General features: G+C 44.7%; 1 protein-coding gene and 1 long non-coding RNA gene across 4 annotated transcripts in view; one reads left to right on the forward strand and one right to left on the reverse strand.

Moving 5' to 3' along the window:
* LOC142497622 (protein kinase C and casein kinase substrate in neurons protein 1-like) overlaps positions 1-6441 on the reverse strand; it is a 43001-nt gene extending 36560 nt beyond the window's left edge. For 2 of the 3 annotated variants that reach the window (XM_075605665.1, XM_075605666.1), the window contains exon 1: positions 6308-6441. The gene's annotated coding sequence lies outside the window, so the exon portion shown is untranslated. The remainder of the gene's footprint in view (positions 1-6307) is intronic. The other variant, XM_075605667.1, reaches the window with a different exon arrangement.
* On the forward strand, positions 6290-13472 carry LOC142497623 (uncharacterized). Its single transcript, XR_012802292.1, has 3 exons — positions 6290-9848; positions 11353-11454; positions 11573-13472. It is a non-coding gene; the product is annotated as an uncharacterized LOC142497623 (long non-coding RNA).
* Positions 13473-14441: the final 969 nt, after the last annotated feature.

The following is a 14441-nucleotide window of genomic DNA, read 5'->3' on the forward strand; positions in this document are numbered from 1 at the left end:
ACATAAAATTACAATATATGGCAGAACAGCTTCTTAAAATAAAAGGGGTAAAATAGAAAATCCTATACAGTACATTACCACATGCTATGGACTTTTCCCAGAGAGGCACTGGTTCAGAAGATGAGGTCTGCCATGCTATCCAAGCATGCCCCTGGTCAGATCTGCTGTTTTACAACCTGGCCCAGACTTAAGTACAATTCTTTCTTAGGGCACCTTCATGAGCCCACCCCTTCTACAACATACCTTGAAGCTGTTCTCCCCCAACCCTGTCTGTAGACCTTGTTTAATTCAATTGACACCTTGAGTGGGCCATCCACACGGACTCCCCTCCCCAAGTAAATCCCTTTGAAATTCAGAGCAGTTCAAAGAAACAGTTCTGACGTGTTTCAGACGCACCATTTTGTATTTTTGTTAAAAGTGTAGCTCATTAACCCCTTAAGCACCAGAGGGATTAAAAATACCCAATATCTCATGACATTATCATGACACAGTCTATATCAATGTTTCTCAACCGAGGTTCTGCAGTACCCTGGGGTGCCAGGGGATTTCCTGTCTGCGGTACCCTGGGGTGTCAGGGGATTTCCTGTCTGCGGTACCCTGGGGTGTCAGGGGATTTCCTGTCTGCGGTACCCTGGGGTGTCAGGGGATTTCCTGTCTGCGGTTCCCTGGGGTGTCAGGGGATTTCCTGTCTGCGGTTCCCTGGGGTGTCAGGGGATTTCCTGTCTGCGGTTCCCTGGGGTGTCAGGGGATTTCCTGTCTGCGGTTCCCTGGGGTGTCAGGGGATTTCCTGTCTGCGGTTCCCTGGGGTGTCAGGGGATTTCCTGTCTGCGGTTCCCTGGGGTGTCAGGGGATTTCCTGATCTCAGACAGCATGGAAAAAGAAGGGCAGCTGCTAGGGGGCTGGGCAGTTTCCTCCATTCTGATTGGCTGCATTATTATGAGGGCGGGGGTAAACAGAGGAGGAAGCAGCACGGGCAGGAGAGAGGTGTAAACAGAGTGAGGTTTCCTGTTTCTTTTTCTTTTACTGTAGTGTTTGTTTTTGCTGTGACTGTCTGTCTTATTTGTGTGTGTAGCTTTTTGCACTATTGCAGGGGTGCCTTAGCAACCAAACATTGTAAATAGGGGCGCCCAAGAGAAAAAGGACGAGATCTACTGGTCTATATCCTCTAGTTCAGATGAGTTATTGTGCAGAACAAGATGCGGTGAAGCGCTATGTACATGGATGGCGCTATATAAAGATATACATACATACAGTACCACCAGCAGGCTTAGCCGTACTGTACAATGGCAGCTCAAGGTTTTCACGCGTCACCAGGCAATAGTTTCTCAGGGCCTCCAGCGCCCAATGTTTGCAGCTTTGTTGTAGCAATATGTTTCTAAGCCTGTGAGGGGGAATTCATGTAATGCTGCTGAGAGATAAACTCCATCTGGTTCCCACTGCGCACCTGGTTTCACCCATCAGCTGCAGTAGAAAAATGTCCATGAGTGCACTGAGATCCACCAAAAGACTCTTGAGCATAGAAGCCTGTGCGGGGAGCCTTCAGTTGCGGGGCCCTAGGCAGACACCTATGTTGCCTAATGGTAGAACCGCCTCTGCATACGTACTTCAACACATCCAGAGAACACGTTACACTAACATGTAGGAGATTTAAGGCATGGGATCCATAGAATGGGGGATATAAGGCAAATATTTTGGGAAGCACTTAAAGTCTGCTTTCACTGTTCATTATTTGGGACGGGGAGCTCTTAAATGCAAAAATAAAGGCAGGATCCCAGATTGTTACCCTCACTTTGCAGCCTATAACTTGCTTTGTTATTTCAGTTACTTCAATAACCATTACAAAAAAAAACAGCGCTCCCTTACTGAGACCCTCTAGTTGTATTTTTGTAAGCTCTTGTCTGATTGTAAGAAATGTCTAACTATGTAGGTTGATTGTGACATCCTGCATCCAAGTTTGTGTGCCTGAGTATTTGATTTATATGTGTCTATGGGATAAAGGCAAATCTAATGGTGGGTGTATTTATATACAAGTATGCATGGTTGTATGTGAAGCTGCGTGCTTTAGAGGGGAGGCACAGTATCGTGCTATGTATAGCATGCTGCAGGAGTTATGCTTCTGAGGACAGAAGAAAGCAGAGACCCACCCTGGCATGCAGTGTGTATAAGTAAAGAGTCCATAGCAATAGTAACATTTATATTGAAATACTTGGGACTGTTCTGCATTGGGTTACAAGCAGCGGATCAGTGGGTACAAACTGAGGACGGAGACAAATTACTACGTGCCTGGATATTACGCTCTTTTATTCCATTCAATGCATGCCAGGCACCTCCGGCACGGAGATTAGTCTCTATCCCCTTTACTGACAGTGGCGCATTGCTGACCCATCTGGCTTTGAAGGGGTTAAATTCCTTGGTGGTTCAAAAGCAGCACATATTCTGTGGGATTAATCGTTTTACTGTTGGGAGTGGTGTTTTGAAAAGCTGTTGAATATATCTTAAAATATGACTTTATATTTAATAATAATCTGTGACACTAAAACAAGATTTAATGCTGATATGTTTTTTTTTTAACACAATACCATCATTTTTTGTAATATTTCTCCCTGCGTCTCTGTGAATTTTGCAATTAACCCCTTCTCCCCCCCCCCCCTGCACACTGCTTATAAATGTTGGGTCCTGTGTAGAGATGGGTGGATTTTTGGGACGGATCTGGATCCGCCGCGGATCGTCCTTTTCCTTTGATCTGCGGATTTCCATGAAACATCCTCAAAAAGGGCGATTTGTCTTTTTATCACCGACAATCCAATCCACAGATTCAGCCACCCGGGGATTGGATTGGTAAAATCCACAAGCGCATTGTATCCAATGCGGGTTTTTGATCCGCACCGATTTTATACCGTGGAACGTATTTTGAATGGAAAGCTCGGGAAATTCTGCGAAACGGATTTTGACAGTTTCGTCGTCTCTAGTCCTGCGTCTCACTATCTACCCCTTTCATCCATTTCTTGCCCTGTCTGTTTATTCCGTCTCCTTGGTCTGCCTTAGCTGGCTATCTTGTTTTTGTTTTTTTTACACCCTGTAAATCAGTATCGCTGACCCGAAGAAGAGCGGAGAACCCTCGAAAGCTCGCCTTATAATATCAATTGTTATTCTAAATAAAAAAAGGTATCACTTAATGGTGAAGTGTCTATGCCCAGGACATACTTGAAAACGAGAGGTAACTCTCAATGCATTACTTCCTGGTAAAATATTTTATAAATAAATAAACAAATACTCATTTACTCGAGTTCACATTTGAAATGCTTTACAAGACGTTGCTTGGCTGAGTGCTTTCATTATTATTATTTTTTCTGCAAACCTTTTGCTTTCTCTGTTGCTAAATGCAACTGAAGCATTAGGAGGGACATTATTGAATAGCTTTGTAGCTCCCTTGGTGCACCCAGAGGTCACATGTTCATGAATTCAGCTTCTACTGTATCTGTTGATACTCCCACTATGACAGAGATCAGATTCAGCAGCAACTGCCGCTGTCTGTAGCTTCCCATGCAAACTACCACCTCCTATCTTTCCTACTGTCCTTTCTACATGGGCTTTTTGTATGTATACCTTTATATAGGCCCCACAGTGTACTCCGTGCTTTACAAAAGAGACAATATAACAGGGAATTACAATGCAATAAGCGCAACAAATTCAGACATTAGGAAAGGAAATCCCTGGCCCGGGGAGCTTACAATCTAAGTTTCCCAAAGTTATATTCCTTTTAATGCTGCATAATTGTCGTTATTTACCCATTTCTCTTCCACGCTGCCTCCCCCCCTTTTTTTTCTCCTCCTTATTTTTCCATCTATCTCCCCAAAGCACTTCCTCCATCACCTCCTAGGGCTCGGCTCCCCCGCACAGGACTCCCAGCTGTGCTGGAATATCTTGAAATCAGATCGCACTCTGCATTTTACGAGCATTAAAGATCTTTGGCTGGCGCGCGCTCTCCTCTCTCCGGGGCAGTGCCGCAGTGGGGATGGGCAGAGAGGCACAGGGAGAACACTGAGCCCTGTCATATTTCCAACAGCAGGGGAGGTGTGAACAGAGAAGCCTTCCCAGAAAATACTGCTTCTCTCCTTTTCTTGTGGCCAGAAGTTTAAATAAAGGGACCCCCCGCCCTATTGCTGGTTGGACCTTTCAGGGAGGGGTGGGGGGGGGGAACAAACTATAACTTTGGATGCTTGAATTAATGTCAAAATGAAGTCCAACAAAACAGATACATTATTATACAGATGTAGCAAGAGGTATTAATTCTGCTGGCACATAATGGTGGGTGTGACATTCTGCATTCTCACTGCTATTTAATCCCATATTTTCTTATGACATGATATTCTGTATTTTAAGTAGGTAAATTAAAGCTTTCTACGTCTGTATATCAAGCAGTATGAACACTAGGCACGATGTCGGGAATATGTTGGGTGTGCATTGGATGTAAAAAAAAAAAAACAGACCAAACTGCACCAGATTTCTCAAAGGAAAAAAATGATTTAATTTTCGTTGATAAATCTGGTGGTTTTTGCACCAGTTTTGTTGCCGGCAAAGTTTGCTAAATACACTCCTTTGTCTAATGTTTAAAACCAGGGGTCAGTCATCTGAGCCACTGATTGAGCCACCTGTGCTGAAGCAGAGATATCCCGAAAACCTGACCTGTTGGTGGCCCTTGAGGACTGGAGTTAGCCGCCCATGTCTTAAATAGTTAATATTCATCAACAGTTCCGGGAACCAGGCAGATCCACTTTGGCTGTTCACGCTCTGTAGTAATGTGGACCAACAGTACACAATAGGTTAACCCGTCCATCGTAATGAAATAAGTCAAAGGATTCCACACCCTTGTTACAATTTCCCCCCATTTACTAGCTCCATGAACCACAAATCCTGCCCCAGGTGGGCATCCCCCTGTTTCATGTCCCCCCCAATGATCGTTGCCATGCTAGCAACGTTGTTATTGGGATTTGACAACTATTGCAACAGGTCAGCTGCTTCTTCAGTGCTGGAGGCCTGCACATAACTGGGTCCTATTTTCAATATCCTACATCAGTGTTTTGCAACCAGGGTTCCCCAGGCATCCTGCAGTGTTCTGGTAATTTGAAAATTGTATCAAATATAGAAGAATATACAATGCATCGGATCTTGGACGCACTATTAGAGAGGGTTGGGGTTCCTTACAGTGCATCGGATCTCAGAAGCGCTATTAGAGAGGGTTGGGGTTCCTTACAATGTATCTGATCTCAGACGCGCTATTAGAGAGGGTTGGGGTTCCTTACAATGCATCGGATCTCAGAAGCGCTATTAGAGAGGGTTGGGGTTCCTTACAATGCATCTGACCTCAGACGCGCTATTAGAGAGGGTTGGGGTTCCTTACAATGCATCTGACCTCAGACGCGCTATTAGAGAGGGTTGGGGGTTTCTTAGAATTTCACTTAGGTCTTCTTAGTCACGATGCGTTAAAAAGTAGTGGTACTGTTTGATGCAGTTAATATTGAAACATGATGAAAAATGGTCTCTGGAGCTAATTTAGAAAAAAAAGCTAATGCAGGAAAAACAGTAAAGAAATATTTTTTTTTTAAATATGTTCATTCTTGCCCAAAAAAGGAATGGATTTTTTTTGTGGGTTGTGAATAAAACTTTACAGGTCAACACAGTGGGAGATGAAAATAAAAAAAAAAGAATGAACAATTTTAGCCTGTTGAAAATCTCCCATTTTCCTAGAATACAGATGTGAGGCACTCAGGAGTACTTCACATCACGGGGCAAAAGATTTTGAGGGGTTAGAAAAGTGCTACCTACTCTGCTAAATACAAAGGGCCATATTTACTAAGCAGCGAATGGGCCATAAGGTTTGTCCCAGCACCGAAAGGTGCCTTAAATATGGGTCATCGTGTCTGAGGAGGTGGCACTGCTGCTGAGATCCAATTGTGCTTCTTCGCCCATTACACCAGTGAGCACCCCAGGATTGTATCTGTCACTGCTATCTTCCCTCTCTATTTTTTTTTTGTATTGGCTGTCACTTCACCCATGTAGGGTTGGGGCAAACGGCTGGCAAAAGGGGCAATTCTGTACTCTGTTCTGTTCTTAATGTATGAACCCAGTCTCCGATTTCAACCCTGGCACCCTTTGCCGTTGTTTTGATAACGCTTGGAGCTTGCTAAAGATTCGCTAGCACAGGGAGACTGGTTGGAGATCAAAAAGTTAACTACTTGGGATCAGAGCACATGCAAAGAATGACTGACAGACTGACAGAAGAAATAGAGAAATTGTGCAAACTTACCAGAGCAGTTTCTGGTTGCAGTCTCGCTCTCTCTCTTTCTCTTTCTGTCTATGCCTTGCAGATGATGACTTAGAATTCTTTGCCAGCTAACTGGGGCTAGCGATGGCCAGGAGAGGAGGAGGCTGAGGGGGGAGTAGGAGGGGTAACACTAGACAGTGTCAGATGGGGAAAGCAGTTTCAAACTGAGCCAGAGCCTATGGAAACGCTGCTGCAAGCCAGCTCCCTAATGCCTGCACTATTCACTGTCCATGCTGGAGCCCAGCTCCCTGTGATTAAGGCAGGGAGATGTTAGAGAAGGTTGTAAGAGAGTTTGTGTATGTGTAGTTGTCCATGCTACCGACTGACATTTTGACTAGAAGCCAGGATCATATGTATACATATTTACACAAACACACAGCATCCATTGGGATTAAAATGTGGTTGTGTACGAGCGAATGATAATACATGGCATATGGAGCCAGGCAACCAACAGACGTATGGTCAAAAGTTGCCACCCTGAGTCCATGGAGAGATTTAATACACATCAATAAGGTGTCATATCCCACGTTAACTGCCATTCAAGCCATTCATGTGAATCCCAGCGCATAAGATCACAAATGCATCAGGACAGGACAGGGCAGGAAAGTGGTGTAAGTTCTCTAGTCCTCTACTGGGCAGTAATACATTCTCCCATTGATTCCTAAAGCAGGTTTCTTCAATCCAAACCAAAGTTTGGACTTAATCTTCCTAATTAATACCACGTGTAAGAGTGGCTACATCTTTAAAAGGCTTCTTTGCCTTCCTGTTATGTTCTGCACACATCAATGTCAATATTGCATCAGACACGACTGACGAAAATCACCACAATTATGTTTGTGTCCGATTTACCATGCTAGACCTGCCCCTCTCAAAATGACGTACATTATAAGTGACAATGTGGTGTGAGGCCAGCCTGAGACCCCTACCTCCTGATTTAGCACTTAGAGATACAGGACATTGGCTTTCAGAACTGAACCTGTGACAAATGTGTTAGCCCAAACTCTTTCAGCAGGGAAGAATTTGAATATGGCTTCTATTCAGATGTTCTGAGCCATCACTTTATCATCTTACAGAAAAAAATAAGCGTTGTGGATCTGTAGGAGAAATAGACTCCATACTAAACTCTGAGAATATTTGTCTGGTGACCTGTAAATTCCATGAACCTTAAGTTGCTGGAAAGGGTGTGAACAGAGAACTTGATGAAGTGACTCTAGAGCTTGTTACTACATTCATGTGTCCTGAAAACAGTCAAGGCATGAGACACACATTGGCACATCAAGAGCCCTGCTGGGGTGGCACGGACATGACAATGCTCTGAGGAAGTTCACCTAGCAGTTTTTGTAACTGGGCAACCTTCAAGCACATAATGCCAGACTTGGATCCCAGATTGCTGTTCTCAGCTGCATGTCTGTTCCTGCCACAGTCCTCTGATTTTCATGCTGCTTATGCAGCTGTTCTTCTGTGGAATGGAAAGAGCACAGCTGAATTAGATGTGGCCTGTGCCCAGATGTGCTGTTATCTTACAGCACATGATGAGCTGGACCTTACTTACCTATCACTTGCCCCTATTCACTATACTGTGACGTCGCTCACCGGTGCTGGAAAAATGAAGCTTGTTCCATTCATTTCAATTAAGCAGAACTCTTCTCCAGCACTGGGAATCATCTTCACAGCACATATAAAAAGGGCTTAAATGTTGCTGCTCAGTGGTGAAACTGCCTTAAAAAAGCAGTGGTGCTGTGCCCGATGTCAAGAAATCCTAAGCCTATTAAGCATTGAGGAAAAGCTCTTTGGACCTCAATGTATGAAATGTATTTTCAGTTTTTACAGAAAAAAAAACAGAGAGGAGAAAATGTATTTCCCTATCTAACTAAACCGCTAATAAAAACGGTACAAAATGGCATACATCTGTAATCCCCTAGTTTGGGCAAATTGCTAGCGTAAAGATGACAGTACTAGCCATTAAGATACTTTTCCTATTTCAGACGCTCCCTTTTAATCCGGTCCCCAATGCAACTCTTCCAAAGTTTGGGGACGTTTTCCATCATGGCGAGTTTAGATCTTTTCATTCTCTTTGGAGGGATATGTGCCTCGCAGCAAGAGATTGGCTGAGGTATAGCATGGCCTAGTTAGTCAGGACTCGCGTGATAAGACTGTATGGTTTTGCATACATTTCTGTATGTCATGCTCATTTCTTTGTCATCCAGTCTCTCATTTTTATCTGTACCCTTCTATTAAAACTTCATATTGTGATGTACTCAGTGAGAAAGCGTTTGAAGGGAGGTATATAGGGCCTAGCACTTTCCTGTGTGTGTATGCTTTCCCCTCACCTGGGCACTAACTGATGGACTGCACACTTCAGTATAAAGGGCAGTCCAGACACCTCCCTGGGCAGCTGCTGTTCGGATCTGGAAGCCCAAATGCTTACAGCCTCAGGGAGGACTGCGGTTCATGTTCAGGGGTCTGAGTGGAGAAAGAGTTCTGTTTTCTCACTTATACTGAGTAACTAAGATGTATTAGTTAGAGCGCCAAAGAGGAGTTGGGTCCTTTTTTGTTTTTACGTATCCTTGTTTTGCCCTGCAAATACTGTAAACCCTGTTAAGTGAACCCTATGTTTTCCTACCTTTTAATACGGGGCAGCGTGACCAAGACATCACAATAGTTATTCTCAGAAAAGAAAATGGACATTTTAGGGCTTTATTCTACACCTCTACAACTGACTCCACATGCCCAGAATGCACTTTTAATAAAGCATTTTACTCCTACAGGGTCTGTAAGCTTCCTAACATACCACTTAGATTGTAAGCTCCTCTTTAGGGCAGCGCCTCCCTTATCATATCCCTTATGTGTCATTTACCTGTCATTCTTCTAGCCATTATTTATACTTTATTTACCTTTTACTGTTGTAGCCTAGCTGGTCTAGATTGCCTCTCTGCCTCCTGTAATTTAAGTCCTGATATCTACAGGCTTTGACAGGCTCTTCTATGGGGCTTTTGACCCCCTCCTGCTACTCTCTGAGTGACAGAGGAGGCGGTGACCTGGTGTTTGCAAGCAGCCAATAGTGGTGCAAGCACTAGGCCCTCCCCTTCCAGATCTCAGAGAGGAAGTGCCCAAGATTTAGTCAGTCCCGGTCTGAAGTGAGAAGAGACTGGTAGGGCTGTGAGCCTCTCCCATCGGGGATGAGCGTGCCCACACTGGGGGAACATCTGATTGATAAAGGACCCTATAATACCAAAGGGGATCCAGCACCATCCATAGGACTGAAACCTAGGAATCCCTGCAACGCTGTATAACCATGAGCAGTGACTGCAAATAAAGTCCTGTTTTTTTTATACCTCTGTCTGAGTGTCAGCCCCTGGGCAGATAGAAGGTACTGTATGTTGTGGTGGGGGCCGATCTCTGGAACCCTGAAGCCCACTACAACTGGAGACGCTAGCACCATGAAAGAATCTCAAGGATCACCAAAAGCCTGTCCTGATCTCCATTACACCGCAGATGAACTCAGCTCTCCTGACCCTCACAGGTATGCGCACCGACAACCCTTGTAACCAGCAGCACATCTCCTAGTGGGTGGGGGTAACAGTGCTACATTGTTATTTTGTAACGCGCTGTGTAAACAGCGGCACTATATAAATAAAACCATACAAATATACGTACATATTCTATTAACTTCAATAGAGCTTTCCACGCGATAGAACCAGCTCAGCGCTATCGGACTTTATATAATAAAGTACATTTTGATAAATGCATTCTTCTTTAAAATGTAAGCGAACCTCTAAGTTAATAAATACAAAGCAGTGGTTCTCTGGGTTATTAAATAAATAAAAAATATTGGTACCATCACACACTGACCACTTATACCTTCACTAATAGATTTTTTTTTTATAAATAAAGCTTTATTCTACAAATGTATACTATCTTGTTTCAGTTCTGCCCGCTCCCGGGCTACATAAACCTCCTTTTCTTCACTAATAAACACTCAAGTCTAACCCACGCCGACTCTTCTCTGTCTTTGCCTCTTTACTCAGACCACCGTCTGTTACCTTCTTTTCTTCCTCTATTTCCCCTCAGGACTTTGCTGACTATTTAAAGATGAATTCCAGTGGACAAGACATCCCCTCTGTATCCTCCTCACAGTCTACACCTCTTCCTAACTCTCCTCCCGCCTTCCTCTACTCCTTTTCCTCTGTCACAGGCAGGGACGCCACCTTCTACTGAAGGCTAACCCGGAGATAACATTTTAAAATTTAGTGCTTACCTTCAGTGGCGGCGTCTCCCGGCATTCTCCCGATATCTCCCCCTGCAACTCCAGTCAATATGGCTGTGAGGTGTCAAATAGCGCAGCATTGCCATGACAACGGGACCCTACGTGACACCACGCGGCGTCAAGTTGCCATGACAACGGGACGCCTAGTGGTGCAGAGGCATCACGTTGTCATGGCAACACAGCGCCACGTGACGTGACGTCACATAGCGTCTCATCATGGTAACGGGCGTCACGTGATGCTGTGACATCACATAGCGGTCCCGTTGATATGGCAACGCAGCGCCATTTGATGCCGTGCAGCCATATTGACAGGAGTTGCAGGGGGGGATGCGGGGAGGACGCCGAGGATGCGGAGCGTGACGCCATCCAGAGGTTTACAAGGTAAGCCCGGAGATACGTGGCCAAAACTCATAGTCTCCAGGTCAAACCCAGAGTGGTGGCAACCCTGCTCACAGAGGAGGACGTGTTGCTGCTGATCTCCTCTTCTCCATCTACCACCTGCTCTCTTGACCCCATTCCCTCCCATCTCCTCAAACTATCACCCTGTCTTCCTCCTGCCTTTTGCCTCTAAACTCCTTGATCGCCTTGTGTTCTCTCGCTTGTTGCATTTTCTCACTATCTATTCTCTCCGAGACCCCCTACAATCTGGCTTCCGCACTGCTCATTCCATTGAAACAGCCTCACCAAAAGCACTACTGACCTCCATGCTGCAAAAGACAAAGTGTAATGACCTTTATCATATTACTCAATTTTTCTGCAGCCTTTGACCACCCTTGACACGGGAAACCAGGACTATCACATCAGGGATCAATTCGCCAGACAGAACAACAGAGTTGATCAAATTGAATTTATTGGAAAAAAGGTATTCACAATTGTGCAAAGATAAACACACACTCCCAAATGGGGGAACTGGGGTTACCCTTTAGAACTAGACGCAGAGACCTCCCTAAAGAGATTTCCCCTTTTCTTTTTCCATGCAGTCTCCTCTGGAACAGGACTCCAGGTCTAGCAGCAGCACTGGAGTTGACACTGCAGCTGGAATCCCCACTGGAACATAGATCTAGAGCTAAAGCTAAAGCCAACAGCAACTCACAAGGAGTCTCCCTCACCACCTTTTATACTCCATGCCGCAACATGGATACTTTAAGGGAGGGATAAGGCCAGGTGTCTTCAATATGACCAAGACCCTGATTGGAGGGTAGAAATGCAATGTTCAGAAAGTTTCATGAAAACTGTCACAGCAAACGGTCACAGACCACTTTGCAACATTCCCAGCTGAACACAAAATGAACCCCTGGTCCCTGAAGTGCAGGTACCAGGCTTACAATACAGATCTATATACAACCATAATACAGATGTATTATTGACAGGTAGGGGTAATGGCGGGCTTAACCTTTACTAAAAGAAGTCACATTTACCCTTACCGTCACAACCCTCTTCTCCTTCACATCTTCCATACTCTTGGTATCCGTAACAGAGATCTATCCTGGATATCACCTGGATCTCCTCTTACCGCTCCCATCATACTTTCAGTGTCTCATTTGCAAACACCTCCTCCTCTGTCGATCTCTCTGTGGATGTATCCAAGGAGTCTGTCCTGTGACCTCTTCTCTCTGTACACCCTCTCTCTAGGTGACCGTACCACATTTCTAGTGTTCAAATATCACCTCTATGCTGATGACACACAAATTTACCTTTCAATCGCGGACCTTACACCTGCTGTAAAGTCTCTGAATGTCTTTCTGCGATATCAACCTGGACGGCCTTCCGCTGACTCAAACTTAACATGCCCAAGATGGAGCTCCTCATACTTCCTCCTACATTACTGTTAGCAGCACTATCATACACCCAGTATCACAAGCACACTGCCCCAGGGTCATACTTGACTCCTCCCTCCCATTCTCCTCTCACATTCACAATGTAGCTAAAACCTATCGTTTTTTTACCTCCATAACATTGCAAAGATATGCTCTATCCTCTGTCCCTCTGCTGCTGAAACTCTAATAAAGGGCCCTCATTCTTTCCCGTCTTGAATATTTTAACCTTCTACTTTTCGACTTTTCCTGCCTCTCACCAGACTCCCCTACAATCTATCCCAAACGCTGCTGCTAGAATCACTTTACTCACCTGTCTCCCCATCTCTCCTGGTGAAATCCCTCTCCTTTCTTCCAATTAAACTCTGTATCACTTACAAAATTCTCCTCTCTTTGAAAGCTTTACACTCTTCTGCTCCTCCTTACATCTCAGCCCTAGTTTCTCGCTATACACCGTCCCGACTCTTGCTTTCTGCTCAAGGATGTCTTCTGTTTACCGCTTTTGTATATAAAGCCCTCTCCAGCCTAAAACCTTTCCCCCTCACTGCCCCACACCTATGGAATGCCCTTCCCCTCAATCATTGACTGGCACCCTCTCTCTCCGCCTTTAAGACCTATCTAAAGACACACCTCTTTAACAAAGCATATAGATTGCTCCGCTGGCTGCTACAATACATCAGCGGTGCGCAAAATGGGGGGCGCGAGACTGAGTGCTGGGGGGCGTAGGGTTTACAGAGGCCCTGCGCGCTTCCCGAAGGCACTTAAATTAAGTGGAGGTGAGGGGACCGCCGTCAGGGGGGTGCAGGCAAAAAAGATTGCCTGCAAAAAAGATTGCGCCCCCCTGCTATACATCACAAATGCACTGACCATGGCCCCTTGCAGACACACTCACCATAACACCCTCCTACTGTCTCTGTAAGTTCTCCCTACTTACCACTTAGATTGTAAGCTCTTCAGGGCAAGGACCCCTTTCCTATTGTTACTGTCATGTCTGAAGCGCTTATTCCCATTATGTGTTATAATATTATGTCACCTGTACTACTGCTGTGACGCGCTGCGTACCGGGATGGCGCTATATATAAATAAAGCTATACATACATACACTTGCTTACTTACTCTATAAGTGACACTTTTTGTATGCATTATATGGTTGTTATCTCTTCACTATGAGAGGGCAATGCATGAATCTGATTACAGTTATGGAAGGTGTGCAGTAGCTGTATGCCCAAATTATAAGGGTATTCTCAGCACAAATCGTTAGAACAATCACAAGTCTCAGCTAAAGAACTGCTGCATAATTCCTTACACAAAGATGTATGTGATCACACTGGCCAACTCTCCTTATGTAGAGACGCCCTTATAATTCACTGTAAAATATGTTTGAAGTCAAGTCAATGAAAGATGAAAAGATTCCCCTCGCTTTCCTTCCTGAAATCCCCCTGTATGCATCCAGCACAATCTGTTGCTGGGCCCTCTGTCAGTGGAAGGGTTAATGAGCAGTGCTAAGCTATAAGGCATCTTGCAGCCTATTCCAATGAATGGGTCATGCTGTGCCTTCTGCCAACTAACTTCAGGTTCACAGTGTGATAATGATCCAGTCCAGACATTCCCCTGCACTTACTCGATCATGCTAATTCTGCGGACACAAAGAGCAAATGGGGATGCAGACCAAGGACTGGATCATTCACATTGGAGCTGGAGTTAGTTGGCAGGTATACTTATGGCTTAGCACTGTTAATATATATATATTTTGTCTGAACTCACTTTACACTTTCAAAGGGGGTCTCTTCCGTTCTTGCTTAAATATAATCACAGAGCACGAAAACTTGTGCTTCCTGCAATCATGCACAGCTGGTACCACGATTTTGTTTATTGCACTTAAAGCAGTAATTTATGTCACCTCGCTTCCGATTCAGAATGATTAGACCCTGTGCTGTCCATTTCCAAGGCTGAATCAAAACAGGGGGCCAAATAGATAGATCAGCAATGAACAGCCAGCCCAGAAGCTAAAAATACCAGGACAGACTTAACACGC

This window comes from Ascaphus truei, chromosome 6 (genome assembly GCF_040206685.1).
Source record: "Ascaphus truei isolate aAscTru1 chromosome 6, aAscTru1.hap1, whole genome shotgun sequence".
Taxonomy (NCBI): domain Eukaryota; kingdom Metazoa; phylum Chordata; class Amphibia; order Anura; family Ascaphidae; genus Ascaphus; species Ascaphus truei.